Source organism: Myotis daubentonii, chromosome 17, assembly GCF_963259705.1.
Source record: "Myotis daubentonii chromosome 17, mMyoDau2.1, whole genome shotgun sequence".
Lineage (NCBI taxonomy): Eukaryota > Metazoa > Chordata > Mammalia > Chiroptera > Vespertilionidae > Myotis > Myotis daubentonii.
In genome coordinates this window covers 44,805,421-44,828,680 of record NC_081856.1, presented here as the reverse complement: position 1 = coordinate 44,828,680, position 23,260 = coordinate 44,805,421, and the positions used below count along the sequence as shown (strand labels likewise).

The 23,260-nt window shown below is 45.9% G+C and overlaps 1 protein-coding gene across 3 annotated transcripts in view; it reads left to right on the top strand.

The window, feature by feature from the left end:
* The first annotated feature begins 13,779 nt into the window (after window positions 1–13,779).
* Window positions 13,780–23,260, top strand: part of CPQ (carboxypeptidase Q) — a 346,153-nt gene continuing 336,672 nt past the window's right edge. The window contains exon 1 of one of the 3 annotated variants that reach the window (XM_059672156.1): window positions 13,780–13,981. The gene's annotated coding sequence lies outside the window, so the exon portion shown is untranslated. The remainder of the gene's footprint in view (window positions 13,982–23,260) is intronic. The other 2 variants (XM_059672154.1, XM_059672155.1) reach the window with 2 other exon arrangements.

Below are 23,260 nucleotides of genomic sequence, written 5' to 3'. Positions count from 1 at the left end.
GCTTGAAGGTGGTGAGGAATTCAGTCATGGTGGGTGGGGAGGGTCAGGGGAGCTGGGGGGCTTTGCAGGTAGAAGAAACAGCAAGTGCCAAGGCCTTGGGTGTAGCCAAAAAGCAAGTGAGCTGGAGACTAGAATGGTGGGCAGTAAGTGAAGGGTCCCTGGGTCAGATGGTACATGTACGTCCTTATAGCCGACCTTGTAATGACCCCGGAGTGCTGTTGCAGGATTTTGAGGAGTGACATTACCTGGCCTTTGCTTAAAATTCATCCTTAAACCTTAGCAAGCATCCGAATCACCGGGAGCACTTCTTAAAACACAGATTTCTGGGCCCCGCCCTCAGAGTGTCTGATTCTATAGGTGGGGAGAGCCTGCGAATTGGCATTTCCAACACTGTCCCCAGGTGCAGCTGCTGCTGCTGGCCCAGGGACCCCACTTGGAGAACCACTGCGTACTCTTAGGGAGTGCTTTGTTATTGTGTTGAGAATAGATTGTTGGGTGGTGGATGTGGGCAAAAACACAGCAGGTGAAAGGCTATCGCAGTTTTCAAGGACAGAGACAATCACGGCAGGTGGGCGTGGTGAGAGGTGACCAGGTTCTGGAGTGCCCAGGTGGCCACCAAGTCTGGAAACCCAGGTGGAAACCTAATCAATGGTTTACTGACAGCACATTATAACATGCTTCTCTCCCAGGTGGGCACAAGCTCTAGACTCTGTCCTTCTTAGGATGTCAGGGGTCACTGTGCTTGTCCAGTCCCCCTCAACCTCACTCCTTTCCCTCCACGCCTACAGATTTCACCACATACCTGGTCCCAGCCTTGTGTTATAAGCACCCGATTTTGCCTTCGGTTCTAAATGTGTGGAGGTCCCAGATCAGGTTGAATTTGTCTTGCCACCCCCCACCGCCCGTGACTGCCTAGCGCAGTTCTCAGCGCTGGATGTATGCATGCATCACCAGGTCTCTTACCGGCCCCTTAATTCCTCTCTGAAATGTAGTAAGGCCCCATGAGTCCGGGACCTTCCGCCAAACCAAACCAAACAAACGGTCTCTGGCATGTCAAAAGTCTAAGCAGAATTCAAATAAGTCGGTGTTCACAGATACCTGTTAAAACCTTGGACTTGAACTTCACCTACTTAACACAGAGAGTGCTCTGATGGGTTAATGGATTTCCTACAGATACATGCTATCGTTTTTTAGATAAACATTTAGCATTCACCCAGGGAGCGTATAGTTTTTCTTCCTTTGTTCTTTCAATATTTCCATTATTGTGCCACTTAATCCCCGTGCTGGATCCATGCTGTCCCGCAGATCAAAAACTACCCTTTTTATGAGCCTCTTTCCCATTTCTGTGAAGGAGGCTGGGCTGTAAACATGGTATGAAAAAAATTCTTATATGCCATCTTGATTGCTAACATCTGTTCAAATTTCCATTCATAAATTTAAAACCCAGGCCTCTGCAGCCGTCTGTTTTCTTGCAACGATCTGAATGGAAGAGAAGCCCACGGCCGCTGTGCAGGTGGGAGAAGAGCGTCTGCCGGGCTAGGCCCACCTCCCCGAGGCTTGCTTCGCTCCCTTTGCCCCCATCCGAGGAGGCTGCCTGCTCTTCCTTCCAGGCGGGTGGCAGTCCTTGTGCGGGTCCCTGTCAGCCTTGGGGGAGAGATGAGGAAATGGCCAGAGTCTTTTCTTTCTCCCCATCCCTCCTTCTAGTTCATCTCATCATGTTCACCCTGTCTTCTGGTCTTTGTGGACAGTGTGGGCAAAATGTTCTCATTCATTCTGTCATTGCTTTTCAGTGCCTTCTGTCTCTCCTTGTCTCTGTCTCTCTAATCCTCTCTCTCTCTCTCTCTCTCTCTCTCTCTCTCTCACACACACACACACACTCACATAATGAGTGGAGTGCCCACTTTATGAACAAGGAGGCAGGAACTGAAACTCTTCTCACTCGCTTCCAGTTGCCCGGCAATCCCAGCAGGCCCTGGAGCAGGGGACCCACTGCTGGCCTAGATCACGGCGATGTCCCAGCTTGCGGAGCCACTGGGCCCCTCACGGGGACTTTCTCTGCCGATCTCTTTGGCATGGCTAATGGATATGATTTGGCAGCCGCCGGGCCCAGATGCCACGCTAGGCAACGGCCCTTTTTTATTTTGTTCTTGGCAGTGTCATCTATGTCTAAGGGACCAGGCTGATTCTAAAGCCACTTGGCTTTCCTCCAGCGGTGCTCCTGCAGCAACTGTGACATGCCTTCGAAAGCTGACATGACATTTCGGGGACCTGTGGGGTTCCAGTGCTCGCTCCAATGCTGCCTCGCTTGGGACTCCCTCTTTGCTTTATGTAATTATTTTTTATACTTTGTCGTGGGAAATAAGCCCTCTGCAAAGCCCAAGCAGCGTCTAGTTCGCATTCTAATGTCTCTCCGAAAACCTCATCAGAATGAGCGAGGGCCCACCCATCCCAAACCTGACTCTACTAGTCCTGCGCGTAAGCTGGTGGTTTGTGGGATCATCGCGCTGGGTCACGTGTACTCGTTTCATTCTGTCTGACATGGCTTTTATGTATGGCTCCTGACTGCTGCTCTAATCCCACTCTGTGACCTGCCAGGAGTCATTTAACCTTTCTGACAACTTGAAATGCCACGAGAGAAGATGTCAAAACCTTGCCTTCGGTATGCTGCTGGCGTGGGGTGCATTGGGGTGATGTTTGCAACTTTGAGGAGGGGCTTGGCCAGCATTGCTGACACAGGGATACTCAACTTACAAGTTACCCATAATTTCTGAACAGCTGTTGTCCCCCTATCAGAGGAGTCCACGCCACTGACTTGCCCAGCTCCCCCCCCTTCCCCCCCATCACCACACACACACTGTCACAGAAACCAGGAAGAGCGCAGTTTCTACTCCTTTGTTCTCAGAATCCTTGCCCTGTCCCCTTCCCTGACTCCCTGGGCCCCTCAGGACTCAAGATGGAGAAGTGTTCGGAGACATGGTCACAAGCCTTAGCTTACAGCTCACTGTCAGGGTTTAAAGGGTCTGGAACATAGGGGCCAATGCCTGGTTTGGGGGCCTCACTTCCATCATGGCAAACACCATTAATGGATCCTGTATACACCCTTCTGCTAAGGCCAACTTCAGAATCTGCTCTAGACAGCATCCGTGCAGCACAGTCATTGATTGGAACTGGATGGGAAGATGTAGCCCATTTACCATCCTCTGCCCAGAGGGATACTGGTCTTGAGACTATAGTTCTGAGTCAGTGATGTTGTGAGTTTAATGACCTATTTAAATAGCTTGGCCTAGGAACCAAACCTACTTTGCAATATTGTTTTGGCGGGAAATGATTGGAACTTGAAACACGAGCTTACAAAGCGAACTTTTGGAAAGTAACTGGTCCATAACTTGGAGTCCTCTCCTGTACTTGGTTATGTGGTGGTGAGAGACTGTATCAGTTGATGTTGAGAGCTTGCACTACCTAGTTTGATCCTGTTCCTGCCTCTTATTAGCTGTGTGACTTTACACAAGTTAACTAACTTCTCTGTGGCTCACTTCCTCCACCTATAAAATGGGGAAGGTAATAGGATTACCCTCCTCATAGGATTATTATGGTGATTAAAAATGTATTATTTGTAAAGCACTTAGAATAGTTCCTAGCATACAGAAGGTACATCATGAATTAAAATAAATACCAAATTCCAATCTGAACTGGGAGGCTATATCTGTTTCTTTTATCCTCTTTATTAAACCAAAGCAGAGTTGATCACAAATATTGTATTTGTATAAGTGAGGTGCTATTGGTATCTATTCATAATTTATTCAACATTTTACGAATATATTAACTCAGTTAATACTCCTAGTAATCTTCTAAGACAGGGTATTTGTCCCCATTTTCCAGGTGAGCTAGCAGGCGTTTCTATATGGTGTTAAAGTGAACCGATACCTCCATTCACACCTCTCAGACACGTGTAGCAGAGTGGCCTTATGCCAGAGATGAGGCGAGGCTTCTGGGAGTTGGTCCAAGTGTCTTCTGTAGCATCAACATGTCCCAGGTAATTAAAGTGTGCTACTCAAGGTTGTGAAGACTGACCCCATTGGCTCCTTCCCCTACTTCTGTTATTTAAATTTTACTTTAAAAAATGATCTTCTATTACTACAAACACAGGGCATGTGCATTATTGTACATTAAAAAATAAAGACACGCAAAACTTAGAGAATAAAAAAGCATTCCTGACACTCATGAGGACCAGTGCTGAGGTTAGAGCTTCCTTTGTATTTCTCTTTTTTGCACAGATCACATGACACATACTACTATTACCTGCTTTTTTCTCCTTTTCTAGTCAACGATCTCCACTTTTCCATTTCAACACATTTATCTCGTCTGATAATAAACCATGTTTACATTACACAATTGTCTCCAAAATGGGCTTTATTGCTGTTAATCCAAATTTGAATCTCCCCCGGGACCACATGTGCATCTGCTTCTGTCCCATAGTTTCTACTCTGCTTGCTTTCACGACACAGGTTTGTTGAAGAGGCTGGGCCAGTTGTCCTGCATCCCTGACCCTTTTTTTAAATTTGGAAACAACCCCAAATTTATAGAAAAGTTGCAGTATAAGTAACTTGTTTTTCATTCCTGAAGCATGTGAGAGTAAGTTGCTGCCATGGCGCCCCCTCACATCCAGACATGTAAGTGTGTATTTCCTGCAACAGACGTTCTCTTACAGAAGAACCACAGTCAGGAAGTTAACGGTGAGCATCCCTACTGCTCTCTCCAGCTGCCCCAATGCTGGCCTCTGGGTGAAGGAGCTGGTCTGGAATCATGTGTTTGAGTTTGGGCGTCATGTCTCCTTAGTCTCCTTTGATATAGAACAGTTTTCAACTTTTCCTTGACTTTCATGACCTTGACATTTGTGGAGATTAAAGTCTAGTTATTTGGTAGAATGTCCCTTCATTTAGATCTGTCTGATGTGTTTTCATGATTAGATTCAGGCTGTGCCTCTTTGACAAAAATATCACAGAACTGATGCTATCTTCTCCTCATTTCATCCCACCAGGGTGCTTAGGATTTAGATTTTCCCCATTACTGATGATGTTAACATCGATCATTGACTAAGGGGATATCTGCCACACAGGCATTTTTCCTTTTGTAATTAGTATCTTATGGGCAGCTCCTTTAAGACTGAGTAAATATCTTACACTATTTCTTATATGTTCCACTTGTTATTTATTGATTTATATCACTATAGACACATAGATTTCTATTTTATTTAATGGATCATAATCTGTTACTCCATTTATTTTTGTGCTTATATCGTTCCATATTTGGCTAGTGGGAGTCGAAGCTGGCTTCTGTATCCATTTGATGAGACATGTCTCTAAATTCTTTGATCACTATTTTACTTTTTGGCACAAAAAGAGGTTTCAGGCTTACCTTGTACTTTCCCTAGACCAGCTCTGGAATCAGACATTTATCCAAGGATCCGTGGTGTCTTTGAGTGGAGAATAGGGTTTAGAAACCAAAGTCTAGGCACTCGTTATGCTCATTGCTCTTTCAGGGTCCCTGCTCCCAGATCCTTCTTTGTGCACCGAAGTAGGGAAGCGCATATGTGAGTGTGTACACTTTCACTTTATTTTTCTTTATCTATCTATCTATCTATCTATCTATCTATCTATCTATCCATCATCCATCCTCTATCTATTTTGAAAATTGTGTTCACACTATCATCCACAATTGTAATCCAATACCACAGGGTTCATTCTACTTTTCCCCTTTCCAGAATTTTAATTTCCATCTTCAACAAGGAGGCACCTATCTCTCATTGTTCTGAACATATTTGCTTCTCTAATTAATCCACCTCTAGGTAAACAATCTCTCTTCTTCCCTCTTTACACCACTTGGACTCCAACACCCCACATTGGACCCACCTACCATGTGGATGCCCTATTCACCCAGCTCAAAATTTGCCACTTCACACCACACCACCCTTCTATGTGGGCACCCACCTCACCCTAATGGAAGCCAACACATCACACCAGCATCCCACCCCCAACATAGATGCCTTCCTCCCCTCTCTCATCTCCTGACACTATTGAGCCACCTGCCATATGGGCATCTTCCTCTCTCTCCTCACACTTTATGTCTCAATGTGGGGGAGGGACATGCTCCCCTTGCTCTGGCTATGACACCCCCCACAGGGTCATCCTTCCACAGGGAGACTCACCTTACCCCACTCAGCTTTCACCTTCTCACCAGGCAGTCCCTCTACATAAATGCCCTCCTCACCCTTCCTGGGCCAGGCCACCTGGTGCCAGGCTTAGCCTTTGTGTGCATACCCACCCCCTCCCACTCAGGCTTCAGTCCCTGTTCAGCCACCACGGCTTACCACCACCCCCATATGCACACACTCTACGTGCTCAGGTCCATCTAATGACTTTTGCACAGATTGTTTGGGAAGGAGAGAGGATTGGAAAGCAAAGGAGGCAGAGGGACCATGATTAACTTTGGAGGAAAAAAAATTACTGGTACTCACTGCACTACTGACATCCTCTCCCACCAATGACCGAGACCCCAAGTCCATTCCTTAGTTATTGGCTGAATGAGAACGTGCTTGGTAGTAATTCCACAAATACCATGGGTTTCTCTTCTGGGGGGAATTTTTGAGAGAGAACCAGGGAAAGATTCCCAAAGGATTTGGTGAGGAGAAATGCCGTTTTGTGAATAATTAGTAGGGGACCGTATTCATTTTGTAGGGCTATCAAAACAGAGCACCAGCGACCAGGCAGCTTAAACAACAGGTATTTATTTTCTCAGCTTTCCGGAGGCCAGGAGTTCAAGGTCAAGGTGTCCATAGGGCTAGTTTCTCCTGAGGCCTCTCCTCTTCACTTATATGGGGCTGTCACCTCCCTTGGTGCTCACATTCTCTCCCTCTGTGTATTCGTGTCCTGAGATCTTCCAGGAAGGACACCGGTCATGTTGGATCAGGCCCACACTAAGGGCCTCCCTTTAACTTAATCACCTCTTTAAAAATTCTGCCTCCCAACCCAGTCACATTCTGAGGTTCCACGGATTAGGACTCTAACAGGTGAATTTTGAGGAGACACAATAGAGCCCATTATAGGAACACTCCTGTAAGGCTGGAAGTCTTATATTCTTTGTGTAGCCAGACTGCCTTGTGTGATGCGGATTTTTAAGACTTCCTTATTTGAATGACTAACCTTTTTATAAAAGCTTATTCTTTCTTATCTTTTCTCATAAAAAAATCCCTATTATAAAATCTAAGGAAAATAGTCTGAATATTTGGGTGGGCTAGAGAGGAGGTTTTGACCTTTAGGTTTCCTGAATAACATCAGTTAAAGCCAAGGACAACATCAAAAGAAAGTAAGCATGCATTAAGGGGACCTGAAAGATTTGCGACAGGGCCCACTGAAGGAGACCAAAGAACTCAGTGGTTTGCACATGGAGAGATTTCTGGCTCAGTGGTCCTGGGCTGGGTGCAGAGGTTGAGACACTGGCCCATGGAATTAAAAGAGTGCGGCCCAGGTTTTGGGAGGAACCACATTCAGGGAGATCTCTGAAATAGAAGCAAGGCTCAATGTACCATGAAGTGTCAATCCAAAGAGATCCAGGTACTGGACCACAGGACAGAAGTACAGATAAGAAAGCAGTGCAAGAGGGTTTAGAGTGGAAAGTACAAAGTGGAACCGGGAGCAATTTTCTGAACCACTGGGGCGTAAATGTAGGAGCTGTTTATAGCTCTTCAGCAACCTTAGCCAATGGGTGATGGGGGAGCTCTCAGGGCAACCAAACCAAGTTAGGCACTGTGTCAGCCAGGACTTTTTTGGGGAAGCAAATAACAGAAACGCTAACTGAAATAAGCTTAAATTTAAGAAAAGAAATTTATTGGTGCATATAGCTGAAAGGGGCAACTCTAGCTTCACATGCAAAGAACTAAAATCTTGGGGTTTAAATGATGCCAGTGTTTTCCATCTGGTGTCTGCTCAGCTCTGCCTCCCTCTTTAGTTTAGCTACACTTTTTTTTCTCCCATCACATATGACCTTTCTAGGGCTAAGAGAGGGATTTTCAAATATAGGAGTGTGGAGGAGTCCATCCTATCTCTTTCAGTGTCTGTATTAAATTTTAAGGTAGACTCTAGATGAGTTTAAGCTATGTCTATTCATAAACCAATCACACGGTCCAGAAAATGGCAGACTCTTTGTGGTCATTCCGGGTCAAGTGAGAGATGAGCACAACTGTGCCCAAATCCTGTGGAAAGGGAGAGCAGAGGATGCCTAGAAGGCAGCAAAGAGCTGTTATCAGAAAAAGGGAGAGTGGATACGTGATGGGCAAAACTGCATCCCTTACCTATACCAAAACCAGGGAGTGGACACACTTGCCATGCCCAGGACACACATATTCTGTGTGCTAGATTATTCCTAACATGCAGAAGGATGACTCCAAAGACATTGTCCGATGACTCCATAAGACATCCTAGAGTTTCTTGCTATGGCACTGTCTCTACCCGCTACACCAATGTCCACTAGGATCCACTTTGCTTGTCATTTTAGTGTTGCCTAGAAGACCAGTAAGCAGTTAGCTTGACTGTAACACATGTAGTAGGCAAAGTGCATCTAGGCTCATCTAAGAAAAGAAATGAATCTTCGGATCTCTGGTGAGATGTCTTCTGCCATAGAGGCCCAGTGACTGTTCCTGTTGTTGGTAGAAAATGTTACAATCTACTCACATATAAGAGGAGAAAATATTTGCTAACCATATATCTGATAAGGGGCTCATATCCAGAATATATAAAGAACTCCTACAACATCATTGTGGCACTAGATTAGCTTTTCTCCTTTTTATCTAGACGAGTATAGCTTTGGACCATCCTTGGAATAATGGCGATAAGAGTTACTCAAATCATTTTCTATAGGGCTTAGCCCTCTTACAGGAACCTCCACTGAGATAGGCTGCTATAGTGTGGTTTTCTCTGAATTAAATTATTATAATTACCAGTAGTACATAATTTATTAAAATGTAAATATATTACACATTTAATAATTACTTATTAAACATAAATGTAAGATACTGGAAATGAATTTTCTGGAGATAAAATGAGGGTCACATTTATGGAACTCTGATGAAAGGAATGACCAAATCTCCTTGGTTTGGCTTCTGGGTCATCTCTCCTCCGGGCAATGCATTTGAGAGAGGTGTGGGATGTGTAAGAGGAACTCTTTCTTTTGGAAAGTGGAAGAAAGGCAATTATAAAGACACCTCTCAAGAAAATCAATTTTGGGGAGGAGGCAATATAATTGATCTTTGAGGCTCTGAATCTTGAAACTGGTGCCTGAAAATTCTCCATGCCTGTCTCTGCGTCCTGGAAAGGCCTTGAGCACTGATATGACCACACACTGCAGTGTATACCTGTTGTCCTGGTGTAATTGGTCTCCCCTGTCACTCTTGGAGAATCTCAGTTTGGATGGTATTACTGGTCACGTGCCCTTCGGGTTGGCTCCCCAAGGGAACACATATTCAGATTTGAAGACCATACTTGTAAACCAAGAAGTGTCTGATTCATTTCCTTTTTTTTTTTCTGTTAAATTTTTAAAAAATATGTATTGTATACCTATTATGTGCCACACACTGTCAGTTACTTTGGCATAGCTGATCTCATTTTATCATCAGAATGATCAGGGGAGGTGTTTTTATTATACCATCTTGTTTTAGCCGAGAAGAAAACTAAAAACCCAAGAGTATAACCGACCAGTCACGACTAGAAAGCGGCTAAACCAGAACCGAAGCCCAGGTCTCCCTGTTTCTAAGGCCTATGATTGCAATCAAGTCTGGCCCCTCATATCCTGGGTGGGCATTGCCTTGTGTTGGTTCCATTCCCTGAGGCATGAGGTCCCGCCTCCTGAAACTAGGGTTTGCCTTGGGCCTGCTCACTGCCAGGCTGCTCTTTTGCCCAAATCTCCACATGAAACACCTCCTGCCAGGCTTCCTTTCACGTTGTCTGCACTTTCTCTACATCTCTATCCTCGTTCTGTTCACCAGCATCTCCTCTCTGGTGGCTGCACGGTGCCCAATCCATTGGACAAAGGCAGCTGGAGCAAAGCCAGTCAGCCCCGTGTTTCCCACAGAATAAAGTCTGAACCTCTTTTCAAGAGTTACAAGGCTCTTCTTTACAAATGTGTACATCAGTGCTATCGAACTTTCTCCTCTTCTTTCTCCAACCCCCACCCGCCTGGCCAATTGTTTGTCCCACGCACGTCGCTGCCTCCCTAATCTGCCTTTGATTCATACTTCATATCTCAGCTGAGACCTCCGGGCTGCTTGCCTGGGCTCTGTGTGCCACCTTCTGCCCTCCCAGTGGCATGCTGGAGCCAGCTGGTCCAGGCTCTCAAAGCCGGTGGCTCACAGTGCTTTCCAGCTCCAGCAATGCGTGCCTTTGTGTTGGCATCTCAAAACTGGCCACAGTGTGAGTCTTTACATCACAGACATTGGCAAATGGTACAAACCAGGGCTTTGAAAATCCCTCAAACTGGTTGGTAAATATATACCACACCACACTGTGCCCCTCCTATATTTTCATAACACCGTGAACACCATTTATTTCTTTGTTCATTCAGTGAATGTTTCCTCACTCACTGCCTACTACATGTCAGATACTGTTTAGTGCTGAGGGCATAAAGGGGAGCAAATACAGTCCCTGCCGCCATGGAGCTTACAGTGCTGAAAGGGGAGACTTCCCTTATTCAAATATTCACGTAAATAAAAAGCAAAATGATAATTATGTTAAGAACTAAAAATCCTTTTCATAGGATATGGACTGTAGTCTAGGAAAGTCTTCCTCAGCTAAAATCTGAAGGATAATTTGAGATTGAGGAAGGAACAAGGTGAGGGAACAGCATTGTAGGCCAAGGGAATGACATGTCCTGTGCTCAGAGGGAGCATGGCTCTCCAGAGTAAGGGAACGAAGGCAGGAGTGTGCAGGAGGGAGCCATGAAGCTTGGGAGATGCAGCTGCAGAGTTAAGGCCACATGCAGTTTCGTAGGCCTTAGTAAGCAGTTTCACCGTTAGCCCAGGAGCAGTGGGAAATGACTGTCTTCAGCAGGAAGAACACCTGGGGTAGTGGAAAATCAGCCCACAAGGTGGTTCAGAAATCCACTCTGGGGCCAGGTTGCTTGGCTCGGAATGCTGATTCTTCTGCTTACCAGCATCTTACAAGTAACTTCTCTGTGCCTCAGTTTCCTCATGGGTTAACGGTGATGAAATAATACCTACTTTAAAGGGCTCCTAGATGCGCTTGTTTGATTAAATAAAAAAAAACATCTTTGGTATGATAGGTGAATATGGCCGGTGGCCTGCGGTCTCATAGGGGATGCAGACATAAACAAATAATTATAACGTAACATGAAGTAAGCACAAGAGATAGTGTAACACAAAGGGGGTGGTGAGCTTGGTTTCCAGTGGTATTATGAGCATAGTGGAGGGCATGGTCAATTGGAGAGAACTGGGTGATGCTGAGGTGGAGAGAACAGCACTCGACGCTGTGGCGATACACAATGACACCGTGCCCAGAAACGTAAAGCTTAGTGTGGGAAACAGACATGAATAAAACACAATGGGGGAAATCTTGTGGGAGAGGTTCAAGTAAGATGTGATCACTTTCCACCAGAAAGCAAGTGGGGAGGCTTTGTGGAGGAGGGCCCAGCACCATGGCTGACTGCATGGGCCCTGGAGTCAGGCCAGTTCAGTCCAGAACGCTAACATTGTACCTCACTAGTTATATAATTTGACCCCTCTAACCCTCAATGTCCTCTTTAGTAAAGTGGGAATCCTATATAATAAAAGGCTAATATGCAAATTGACCAAAAGGAGGAACGACGGTCGCTATGATGTGCACTGACCACCAGGGGGAAGACGCTCAACGCAGGAGCTTCCCCCGGTGGCCAGTGCACTCCCACAGGGGGAGTGCTGCTTAGCCAGAAGCTGGGCTCAAGGGAGCGGGAAAGCGGGCCTAATCTGGCAGGCGGACATCCTCCAAGGGGTCCCGGACTGCAAGAGGGTGCAGGCCAGGCTAAGGGACCCTCCTTCTCCCCCCCCCCCCAAGTGCACAAATGTTGTGCACTGGGCCTCTAGTAGTAATAATAATGAATAATGACACCTAGCTCATAGGGTTGATAAGAATTCACAGTTAATGCATGTGAAGTCTTAGCATAAAACATGCAATAATTGTTAAGCTGTTGTTTTTATTGCGTTATGAGTTGAACCTTGAGCGAGAAGAACTTTGATCAGAACTGAAGGAATAACATGAGAAAAGCCACAGAAGTCGAAGAGCATCAGACACACTTAGAGAACAAGTCAGTGCCAATGAAAGTATGGATACCAGTACCAACCCATGAACAGTCTTTACGGGTCCATGATGAGATGAATATCGAAAGTGAGAGTAAAAATTGAGAAAGGAAAAGAAAAACAAATCAACAGTAAGCTTATATTTGTATCCTTGTATGCTCATAATAAATACTGGGACTTGAAGATTATTTTGTCTTTTTAAAAATTTTTTCTAGCAGGTTTTTAATGTCTTAAGAAACTGACAGTCCTTAAAGATTGGAAATAATAAAAGCTTGGCCTTCACTCCGGATAGTTTGAGGAAAAGCAATTCCATGGAGCTGGCTGAGCACCACAGATGAGCCTGGGAAGGTGGGCCCTGGTCACATTGAGAAGAACTTCCTGGAACCTTGAATGCCTCAGAGTTCATACGTGACTCGGTGGGCAACAGGGTTACTAAAAGTTTAGAGAGATGTTAACTGAGGTTATGTGTATGCAGATGAATGGACATTGCATGCTTTGTGCTCCCTTACCTGTCCCCTCTCCCCCAACAAGCATATGGTTTTTCTTTTTAAATTAAAAGATTTGTTTTTTCTGGTTGAGAGGAGAGACCTGGATTGCTCGTGTTTCTCAAAGATAACTGTTTGTAATAAGAGATCAACCAAAGAACTTCTATGCGTATACGCATAACCAATGAACATACACAATGGGGGGGGGGGGGGGGTGAAGGCCGGGGCTGGGGGCAGGCTGGGAGAGGACAATGGGGGAAAAGGGGACCTATGGAATGCTTTCAACAATAAAGAATTTTAGAAAAGAGTGTTAAACCAAAGGAATGCAAACTTATCAAAACATAACCCTTTGAAATACGTGCGCACACTCTGACCACCAGTGCGGGTGACTGGCTGAGATAAGCTGTTGGGTAATCAGTTGAGCCTCCTCTCTCCTGGGGCACTTCCTGTAATGAATGCACAAGCTAAAGAGAAATGGCTCTTCCCGATCTCTCGGTCCGGTTCTTCTCCTCCGCCTTTCATCTCCGCCGTCTAACTACCCCGCGCCCGGCCCGCAGGAGGGAAAGTAACGGTGCAATGACCGCTTCCCTGGGCGGGCGTTTGGCAGCTCACGAGGCGTGCGGTTCCGGGCACCATTCGCCAGGCTCAGCGCCACCAAAACCTTCTCGGGTGCCTTTCAGCTTCCCAGCCCCCGCTTCCCTGCCTGCACCGCTGCTCCGTGAAGCACAAAGTCCCGCTGCCCAGGCCGCCCCGACCTGCGGCCGCAGCACCGCGCGCAGGAGCCGTGCGCACCGCAGGGTCTGAGGGCCACGCGCGTCCCCTTCGCCCCCCCTCCCCCAGGGAAGCAAGGCCACGGGGCTCAGGACCCAAAGGTGAGGCGCCCTAGGGCGCCCCGTGGCCCTCCCTCAGGCCCCCCGATCCCCAGCTGTGCCCCGCCCCGGGCTGTGCCGGAGGTGCGCCCGGCCTCCGTCCCGCCGCCGCCAGCCCCGCCCGGCGCCCCGCGGCCCGCCTTCCCGCCTTCCCGCCTTCCGCCCGCCGCGCAGGGGCCGGGCCGCGGTCACGGTCACAGGCTGCGCGGAGGCCCCGACCTGCAGGCTGGGCTGCGAGCCTGCCCGGGGCATCGCCGCCGCCGCTCCGTCGCCGCCGGCAGCCCAACCAGGTGCGTCCGCCGCCCGCCGGCCGTGCCCACCGCTGCTCGGCCAGGCCCTGGCCCCTCCGCGGGCGGCCGAGGCCGGAGCGGCCCCGGGGTTGGACGAGCCCCCCCCCTCCCCCGACGGACGGGGCTGGGGGGCCACAGGGGGACGGGCCTGCGGGCCCAGAACTGGGGAGGCTGCGGGCGTCGGGCTGGAGTGGAGGCTGCAGCACCGTCTGCTGCGCCCGCACGGAGCCTCCAGGCCGCCTCCTCTTCCCCGTCTGGGGACCCAGCCCCCAGCCTCCAAGGGCTTTGGCCCGGCCCCTTTGCGGTCCTGTCCCTTTTCCCTTGTACTTTCACTATTGGTGCCATCTAAGCTCTCCGAGGGCAGCGCGGGTCCGACTTGTCAGGTGCCCAGTGGGACTCAGCGCGAGATGGAGTGAGTGAGGCCCTGGGTAGATGGGGAGCCCAGGAAGGAGGCTGAGTGCGTGCACGTGAACTAGAGCCCAATGAGCCAGCACCTGCACCGCACAACACAGGCCAGGTGGAGGCGGTGGACACAGGCCGAGGACTCATCTCTGGCTGTTTCCCAAAGGTTGTAAATGGTGGGACTTCTGTAAATGGAGTCATTCTGTTGTGGCTGCTTAAAAGCTGGTTCTGTTTTATGCTGTTTTTGAAGAAAACACATAATCACAGAAGCAACCCCCCCCCCCCCGCCCCCCACATTTACCTGTAGGCCGATTTTTCGTATATGTGTTCCTTAAAACAGAATGTTCCCAGGCTTTTTCTCGCCCGTGTTTTGCTTTCTACTCCGGACTTTTGGAGAATCATTGTCACCATAATATTACTGAATGCATTTCTGAAAGGTAGGGTGCATCTAAAGGCAGAGATCCACATGCCTCTGCTTTTTGTAACTTGTTTGTAAAACCAGACGTTTCTCTTGCTTTCAGGATGATTTTCAGGATGATGAAGTTTTGTTTTCCGGAGACGGTACTGGCTGGTTTGTGGGTGACGGGAGAAGGCTGATTCTATGGTCCAGAGAGGGAGAGAGCGATACTTACATGTACGAAGATACTGTGGTTGAGACTATTATGCACCGGTTCTAGGTTTCCATACCCAGGTTCCGGAAAAGCCGGATCACTGTGGACTTGTCACATGATCTCTTTAGTTCTCAGTTTCATAATCTCCAGGATGAGGGCAGTTAGATGAGGCCTTTCCCTGAGTTAGAGTTCAAGGATTCTCTCTCTTATCAGGGGTAAAAGGTGACATTCCAGCTGTTTTCATGGAGTTCTGCTTAGTTCAGCTGCTCTGCTTGGGAACTCTACAATCTTGGGCCTCCTTTCCTCTCCACAAACTGCAGCTCTCTCCTCTTCTCCACATCTGCTTCCTAAGGGCCTGGGAGTTCAAGGTTGGATAGCAGACTCCGAGCTGGTGGGGAGAACCGAGGGCAGAATTTCACTCTGCATCGCCACGGGCTCCCTGTCCCGGGTCTAACTTGTTTTTCCATGCAACCCAGCCTGACGATACCATGTATTTCCTGCTGAAAACACTTGAGTAATTTCCCACTGCTCTTAGGCTATTGAAGGCCTACAAAACTCCATGTGGCCTTAACTCTGCAGCTGCACCTCCCAAGCGTCCTCGCTCCCTGTCTTCTTTCCCTTGCCCCTGAGAGCCATGCTCCCTCTGAACACAGCACACATCGTTCCCTCAACCCCAAATTATTTTTTACTTATATTGCCCCGTTTAATTCTTAGTGTAAACCTAAGAGGTAAATACTATTGTAATCCCTGTTACCTTCCTAAATAGAAAGAGTGTTTGGAAAATGGAAAAGTTAGGTACTCAAAACACAGGCAGAGGGAGGCAGGGTTTCTCCCCAAAAGATAGACAGTCCAGGGCAAGCCTGTGTGATGTTGGAAAATGTGGTCCCTGGGGCATTGTGGGTAAGAGAATTTTGGATGGGAGTCCAGGCCAACCTCTTCCTTTATATGAATGGCAACTAATGCAGACAAGGTACAATGCCTGCAATCCCTGTAATCCAGGTAGAAGAATGCAAGATAAGTTTATATGTCGACCCATATAATTAATCGACAAGAGCAAAAGAGAGGCTCATAAATTAAGTGGAAAATTAATTTGTTTCTTCTTTGTCAGTCAAGTTTAGCCTCATGGAAGGCAGAGACCAATTGCGGCCGCCTGAAAAACCGAGAGTTGATGCCAGTTTGATTTAGCTCAGGAGGCTGAAATTTTATGCCCCGAAGGCTGGTGTGATGGAATAGACCTTCTCATTGCTCACAATATTATGAAAAAAACATTAAAGCAACAATTTTTATTACTTGCCCTGGAGCCAGAGCTTTAAAATGTACTTTCTTCTCCCCCTACCCTCCCTAACCCACTTAGCTTTTAAAAATAAACAACCCATTCGTGTGTTGGCTATCGCCAGATTATTAGTCCTTTCTCTTTATTCCTGAGCCCTGTTTTTTAATGCAGCAAAGAAGTTGGGCTGGTGTGCATCTAGATCTCTGGAATTTTTTTTTAGTTATTTTGTTAAGCACATATTAACTTTTGGTAACTGTTTCTTGAGTGTGTACTATGTGCCAGGGAAAGGTGAATGAGATGCTGAGTTTAACTAGGAAAGGACAGTGACCCATCCACACATAATTACACCACGGGTGACGTAGAAGTAGTTGCCACTCGTTCTCCTAGGAAAGAGGTCAGGGTAGAGCTGAGGAAGACTTCTCTGAGTGGGTGGATTTTGAAGCCTAAAAACCAAGGGAAGGGAGAGGGGTGTTCCAAGCAGAGAGAGCTACCTGGGTGAGGATAAGGAGGCACATGAGAGCATGGCACTCCCAGGAAGAGGCGGCCTCAGGAGAGGCCTTGTGAGGTTGGGGCCAGAGAACGAAGGCCCTTGAATGCTACACTATTTAGATTTTATGACAGCCCCTATCATATTTTTTTATGAGTTTCTTTAAGCTGAATTTTTAAGCAGATGATGCTACATGAATTTTCTTTAGGAAATAGCTCCATGAATGATGTTTCAGAGGGAAAGGCAAGGGCGCCAGAAGAACATGAGAATGCTATTGCTGTCGTCCATGTGAAATAGGGTAAAGGTCTACACTAGCCTGGGTTTGAGAGACACTCCGAAAATAGAGATGGTCGGGTTTAATGACTAGCTGGATATGGGAAGTAAGGTTGACAGTAATTCCGAGACATTGGAATTACTTGACCAGGGGAATGGAGATGCCATTGATGAGAATAATAGATATAAGATGGGGAAGAGGTCTGGGGAGAAAGACAGTGCGTAGAGGTCACTGTGGAACATTCAGGAGAGATCCCCAGGATACAGCTTTGACGGTAGCTGTACTATGACATCATACAGTTGAGAACTGCCAAAGGTTATGACAGGTCCTCAGCCTAAAAAGACACATCAACTCCATAAACCACTTAAAAAGAAGGAAAAACCCACACACATCAGACTCGGCTAATGACCATTACATCATATTTAAGGTAAGTTCCTTAGAACTCTAGTTGTTATGCAAGTTCCAGTGAAGGAAAAGGGTTGGGCACTTAAAACAATGAAGCATTAGTAAAAGCCACCAAGAGAAAGCGAAACAGAGCAACACAGGTAGGAGTAGTTGAAAGGAACAAAGAAGAGCAAATGACAGGAGCGTAGCAGAAAGGGTGGATGGGTAAGGACACAGGTATAGGCGGCTTTGGAGTACAGAGAAGAAACTTGAGCTGGCTCTTCCAAAGAACTGTTACTTCTTTACTGCAAGAATACCACGAGCTTTCATTTCTCATCTTATTCAACCTGTCAGGAAGAGACAGATAGGAGATTGTTCAGAGGCACTGGGCAGGGGGTTTGATGTTATTTTGCAGAGAAAGTGCCGGGAGACTTTGAACTAAGGGAAGAATAACAAAGGTAGAGTAAGATAAAATGAAAAGGAGAATGATTGGGAGGAATTTTCAGAACACTTAATGGGTTCTCTGACAAATAGCTGCTAACAAAGAAAGTAGATTGATGCAGTGTTCTCTGAGTATTGTGGCGTTAGACTTGCTTGGTAAGAGAGAATTTATTAGTGGAGCACCTTATACTTTAAAATATTTTAAAAATTTGATTGTTACATGAGCCTTCAGAAGCAGGTGCATCCAGACACTATTATCTTTTCTTCTTCTTTTTTTTTTTAGAAACAAAAATCTGGTTGTTTAGGAGGCTGAGTTTGCTTCAGATGCTATGGCTGGCAAGACGTTCAACCCTCGGTTCTATTCATTGTACCAGGGCCTTGCTTTGCCTTGGAACCTCGGCCTTTTACAGTGTGTCCCTTCCACCCCCCACCATGCCACATTATGTAAAATTAAAGCAGATGATTTGAGGGCCAACAAAGCCAAGATCTGGGGTGAGGGGCGGTGATGGAAAAGATCCTTAGCAATGACTCTGTTACATGCAGTAGGGATGGTCATGAAGGGTTGTATATCGAGAATATCTGTGGAATGACACCTTCAATATGGTAGAAGTCTACAATATGAAACAGTCTTATGATTAACTCTGCTCTCAGGCAGATATCCCCTTTATAAAGTGAACTTAATCACCCATATATCGTTGGAGAAATTCAGGTTTTCATATATGGGTTTTGCCTAAAGCAAGATACCTCTGCAGTAAGCTATACTTATACTGATTATGTTACATGTGAAGACTTTTATTTTTTATGCTCACCTGAGGATATGTTTTTAATGATTTTTGGAGAGAGAGAGGAAGGGAGAGAGAGAGAGAGAGGGAGAGAGAGAGAGAGAGAGAGAGAGAGAGAAAGAGAGAATTGATGTGTGAGAGAAACATCTATCCATTGCATATCAAACTGCAACCTAGGTATGTGCAGTATGTGCAGTGACCAGAAATAAACCCACAACCTTTTGGTGTAAGGGATGATGCTCCAGCCAACTGAGTCAGCTGGCTAGGCTGTCAAGTCTTTTCTAATTTGAGTATCAAATATGAAGACAGGGATTGGAGTTGGTCCCCTAATCATTAGAGACCATTTAAAATTATATTAGCATAGTAGGTAATCAGTGTTTGTAGTATGAAAAAAATGAATGAACTCATCATACATACTAGTAATTTTCTTATTACACAGTAGAGCCCATTGGATTAAAAAAGCTTATCAAATGTAAAATGAGTGGAAGAACTTTTATTCTTGTATTAAATATCCTTAAATGATACATGAACAATGTTCTTAATGTGTATTTCCAATTTAGGACTTTAAACTTTTAAAAATTCCTCTTGAAGAAGGTATTTGATGGTAAGAGGATACAGTGAAGGCATCATACCAAAATAATGTCATATTTTATTGTGTTGCATTTTTCAAAGCAGAGTATGGTTCAATTTTTTTCGTTGTTATTGAATTTGTTTTTATTTTGTTTTTCCCATCACTATTTATCTCCTCTATGCCTTCTTCCACCTATATGCACCCCTTTCCCCCCAGCAGTCACCACACTGTTGTCCATGTCCATGAGTTCTCTCTATCTTTTCTTTCTTTAAAGGTGAATGGATTCCCCCATTGGAGATATATCCTTGTTTATCTCCCAACCAAAGTGCTTCCTTATAGCTGGCATGTTAATGCGGACCAGTAGTTTTATTGCCAGCTTTACCCAGTGGCCAGATAAGTTTCTATTGAACGAGTACAAAAAACGTTTTACATAAATGTTAAGGCACGCCTTAAAATGAAATACCCATTGCATTTTGAAGTTATTTATTACATGTTCTTACAATCTAATATCTTTTTAAAATATGATACTTTGTAAAACACTGTGTAATATGAAAACACGAGAATTCTCGTGATCCGTCCGCAATGTGTTGAGGTGGACTCCTCTGTCTTCTGACTTAGTAAGCTGTAGTTTCAATGAATAACAGGAACAATTCTTGGTAGTTATATCAGCTAAGACCCAGTGTGAGGGATCTAGAGTGTGACATTTCCTTTTTGTGAGTTTCCCAAAACTACTAAAACTTCAACCCTACACTTTCCAGAGATGGAATAATGACCTCTCAGATCATTTCTCCAAAGCCTTTTCTGAACGAGGGCAGGCAGTAACAGGGATTGGCAGGGGAAGGACAGTCTGCTCAGGGGGGAAAGAAGGAATCAGCTCTGAAAACACAGAGGAGCCTTTGGCTGTGGAAATTTACAAGGCCCAGAGAGCCCTGAAACATCTTTAGAAGCTGAGCCCAGCAGAATAATGGGAAGCTGTGTGCTGGCTTGGCATTGGAGCCTGTCTGGCACCGACTGCACTGTAAACAACCCTTCAAACATTTGCATCTGCATACATGACATTAGGTACTCAACATGTCCAATTAAACACTTGTCAATGGAAGAAATGTTTGTTTCCTCGGCTGACCTGGTGTCCGCCTGGCCTTTCTGAAGGGGAAGCAGTTTCAGCTGATACTGTTGTATGCTCTTCCTTTGTGGGCCTGATCTTGTCCTTCGTGTTCAGAGAAAATTCTTCTTGAAAGCCACGGAGACTGTGCCAAGTGGTGGACCAGGGGGTTGGGTTAGGCGACTGAAGAAAAAGGCCCAGGCTCTGAGCGCTTTTCAAAAACCTACTGAACACTTTAGTTTCTTTTGTACAGTTCTAAACTCATAGAGCTTAAGAATTATAAAAGTGATAGCAGCTGAGAAAAAGGCTATGTTGATACATTTTTAATAATATAATTCTTGTAAGTACTGAATTCATTCTTTTTTACATGTCAACAGATATATATTGAACCAATGTTGATAGTGGTGTTGTGTGTGTATGTGTCTGTAATGTATAAGTGTCCCTATCCTTGTTTTTCTTTTTTTAAAAAACATTTTTTATTGATTTCAGAGAGGAAGGTAGAGGGAAAAGATAGAAACATCAGTGTTGAGAGGGAATGCACGCCCGCTACTGGGGATTGAGCCCACGACCCAAGCATTTGCCCTAGACTGGAATCGAACCCGGGGGCTCCCTATCCTTGTTGACATACACAGAAAAGCTCAATTATAAGTCACTGAGATTGTTTCTGGACACATGATGTAGAAACCGAGGAAGAGAGGAAGGAAATAGGGAGAAGAAACCCATTTAAGTTCTTCTTTAGAAAAGTTCAAGTGTATGAGGAAGTGGGAAGCTTCGTGACCTTGAGTAAATTTCACAGTTCTACCAGCTCGAGTTTCCTAGTTCATAAAATGAGGCGATGTAATAACAGGAACATCAAAGGTTCTTGTCAGGATTGAACAAAATGTTCTATGTAAACTGCTTACAGGAGCAATTGCCTCTTTATACATGCTCAGTAAATGTTAGGAGGGTTAAGCATGCCTCTGTGGTGAAGGGAAGGAGCCAACGAGAGGGAGAAAAAGTAGGAAATGGTTATACTGTGAATAGAAAATTTGGCTTTGGAAAGGAGGGAGGGCAATTCTTTCACCGGGACATGAGCTGAGAAGGACTGTAGTTTTGAGGTGAGGATGAAGCAAGCCAAGGCATCTCGCTGTCATACTGTCTCCTCACTTATGTAGACGCGGAGAGCTGTGGTAGAGCATGAGGGGGGTGGGGATGGAATTTGGGCCTTACAGGGAATGGAAAACCTTTGTAGCAGCTATGCTGGGGAATTCGATAGGGTTAGCTGAAGATAAATGTAATGGTTGCTAAGCAATGTAGATGACCTAGTTGCGATCAGACAGCCTTAGTCTATAGTGGAGACATTCGGCATAATTCTGTAAATGTTGGTGGTGGAGAAAGGACAGAGAAAATTCAAAAGGTCTTGAAATGGTGAGTTGGGTGTGTAGAAGTACAGTCAGACTGTAGGTGAGGAGGCGTCTTAGTCAGTTCGGGCTGCTGTAACAAAGCGCCATAGACTGGGTGGCTTATAAACAACAGACATTTGTTTCTCGCAGTTCTGAAGGCAAGAAGTCTGAGATCCTGGTGCCAGCATGGCCAGGTTCTGGTAAGGATCCTCTCCTGGGTTTGCACACTGCCATCTTCTCATATCTACACATGGCTGAAGAGCTCTCTGATGTCCCTTTTATTAGGGCACTAATCTCATGTTTAGGGCTCCACCCTCATGACCTGATTTCCTCCCAAAGACCCACCTTCTAATACCATCACATTGGGGTTAGAATTTCAACATATGAATTTGGAGTGGGGGTGGGGGGTGCTATACAATCAGTTTATTGCAGGAATCTTTTTACCCAGACATCCAGCATCAGTTTAGCTGCTACTCTGTGCCACATATGTGTTGAGTGATGGAGATACAAGGATGAAGGAAACACAGTTTCTTGAGCTTCTGCTATCTGCTGGGCAGATCATTCACATGACTTCGATCTTTCCCTTGAAAAGCTTTAAGCCTAGTGACATAATCTGGATAATTTCTATTTAGATTGTGGTAAACTTTGAAGGAGGCAAGCAGAAGGTGCTAGGAAATCAAAGAGGACATTTCACACAGCCTGTGAGAAGAGGAGGAGGCAGGTCAGGGAAAAGATGCTGGGAAAGATGGTGCTTGAGCTGACTCAAGATGACTGTAGGAGAGTGGGGGTAATGGCAGGAAGGGAGAGGAAAAAGCAGAGGAGATGATTGATTTGGCCAGGGCAGGTAAGAAAAGACTTTAGAGAGAAGGTGTGTAAGATTCTGATGACCAGTTTCAGCAATACGGGTTTCCCCCCCACACATCCAAGCAGTTCTCAGACACCAGCGGGGTGTCTTCCAATTCAAGTCAATTCTGATGCTATTGTTAAAAAACCCCCCACAAAATTCATCCAAGTAAATTTAAAGATAAAATTGGATTCACTCAACCATTCAGGGATTGGGCAGCATCCCCTCTAGCAACTGGGAAGGAACTCTGAAGGGCTTTAGAAAAGAAAAGGCTTCTAAAGGCAGAAAGGGAGGTGGGTGATCAAGGAAGTTATTTAGCAAAGATTGGATGGTTTCAGGCAAGGTCACCTTCCTCTGGGGGACAGCAGGGGTCTGTCAGGTGGATGACCTCGCTCGTGCTGACCAGGACATGCCTGGCTGACTGGTTAGGATTACATTCCTGGGAGAGGCTGAAACTGCAGTTAGTTTAGGCATTAAGTCTCAGTTTGCTGATGTGAGCTCAGCATAGGTGACTCCATTTTGGGTCTCTCTCTCTCTCTCTCCCTCTACCCAGAGATAGCATCAGTTCCCACAGGTTGAGGGCTCAGTCCACACTATGGCCCTCCACTATGAGGTCAACCACAAGCCCAGGGTTACCTATGCTTCTGACTGACTGGCTATAGTTCAGAAGTCCCCACAGCGCCCTCCTTGGATTTGATTAATTTGCTACAGTGGCTCACAGAACTC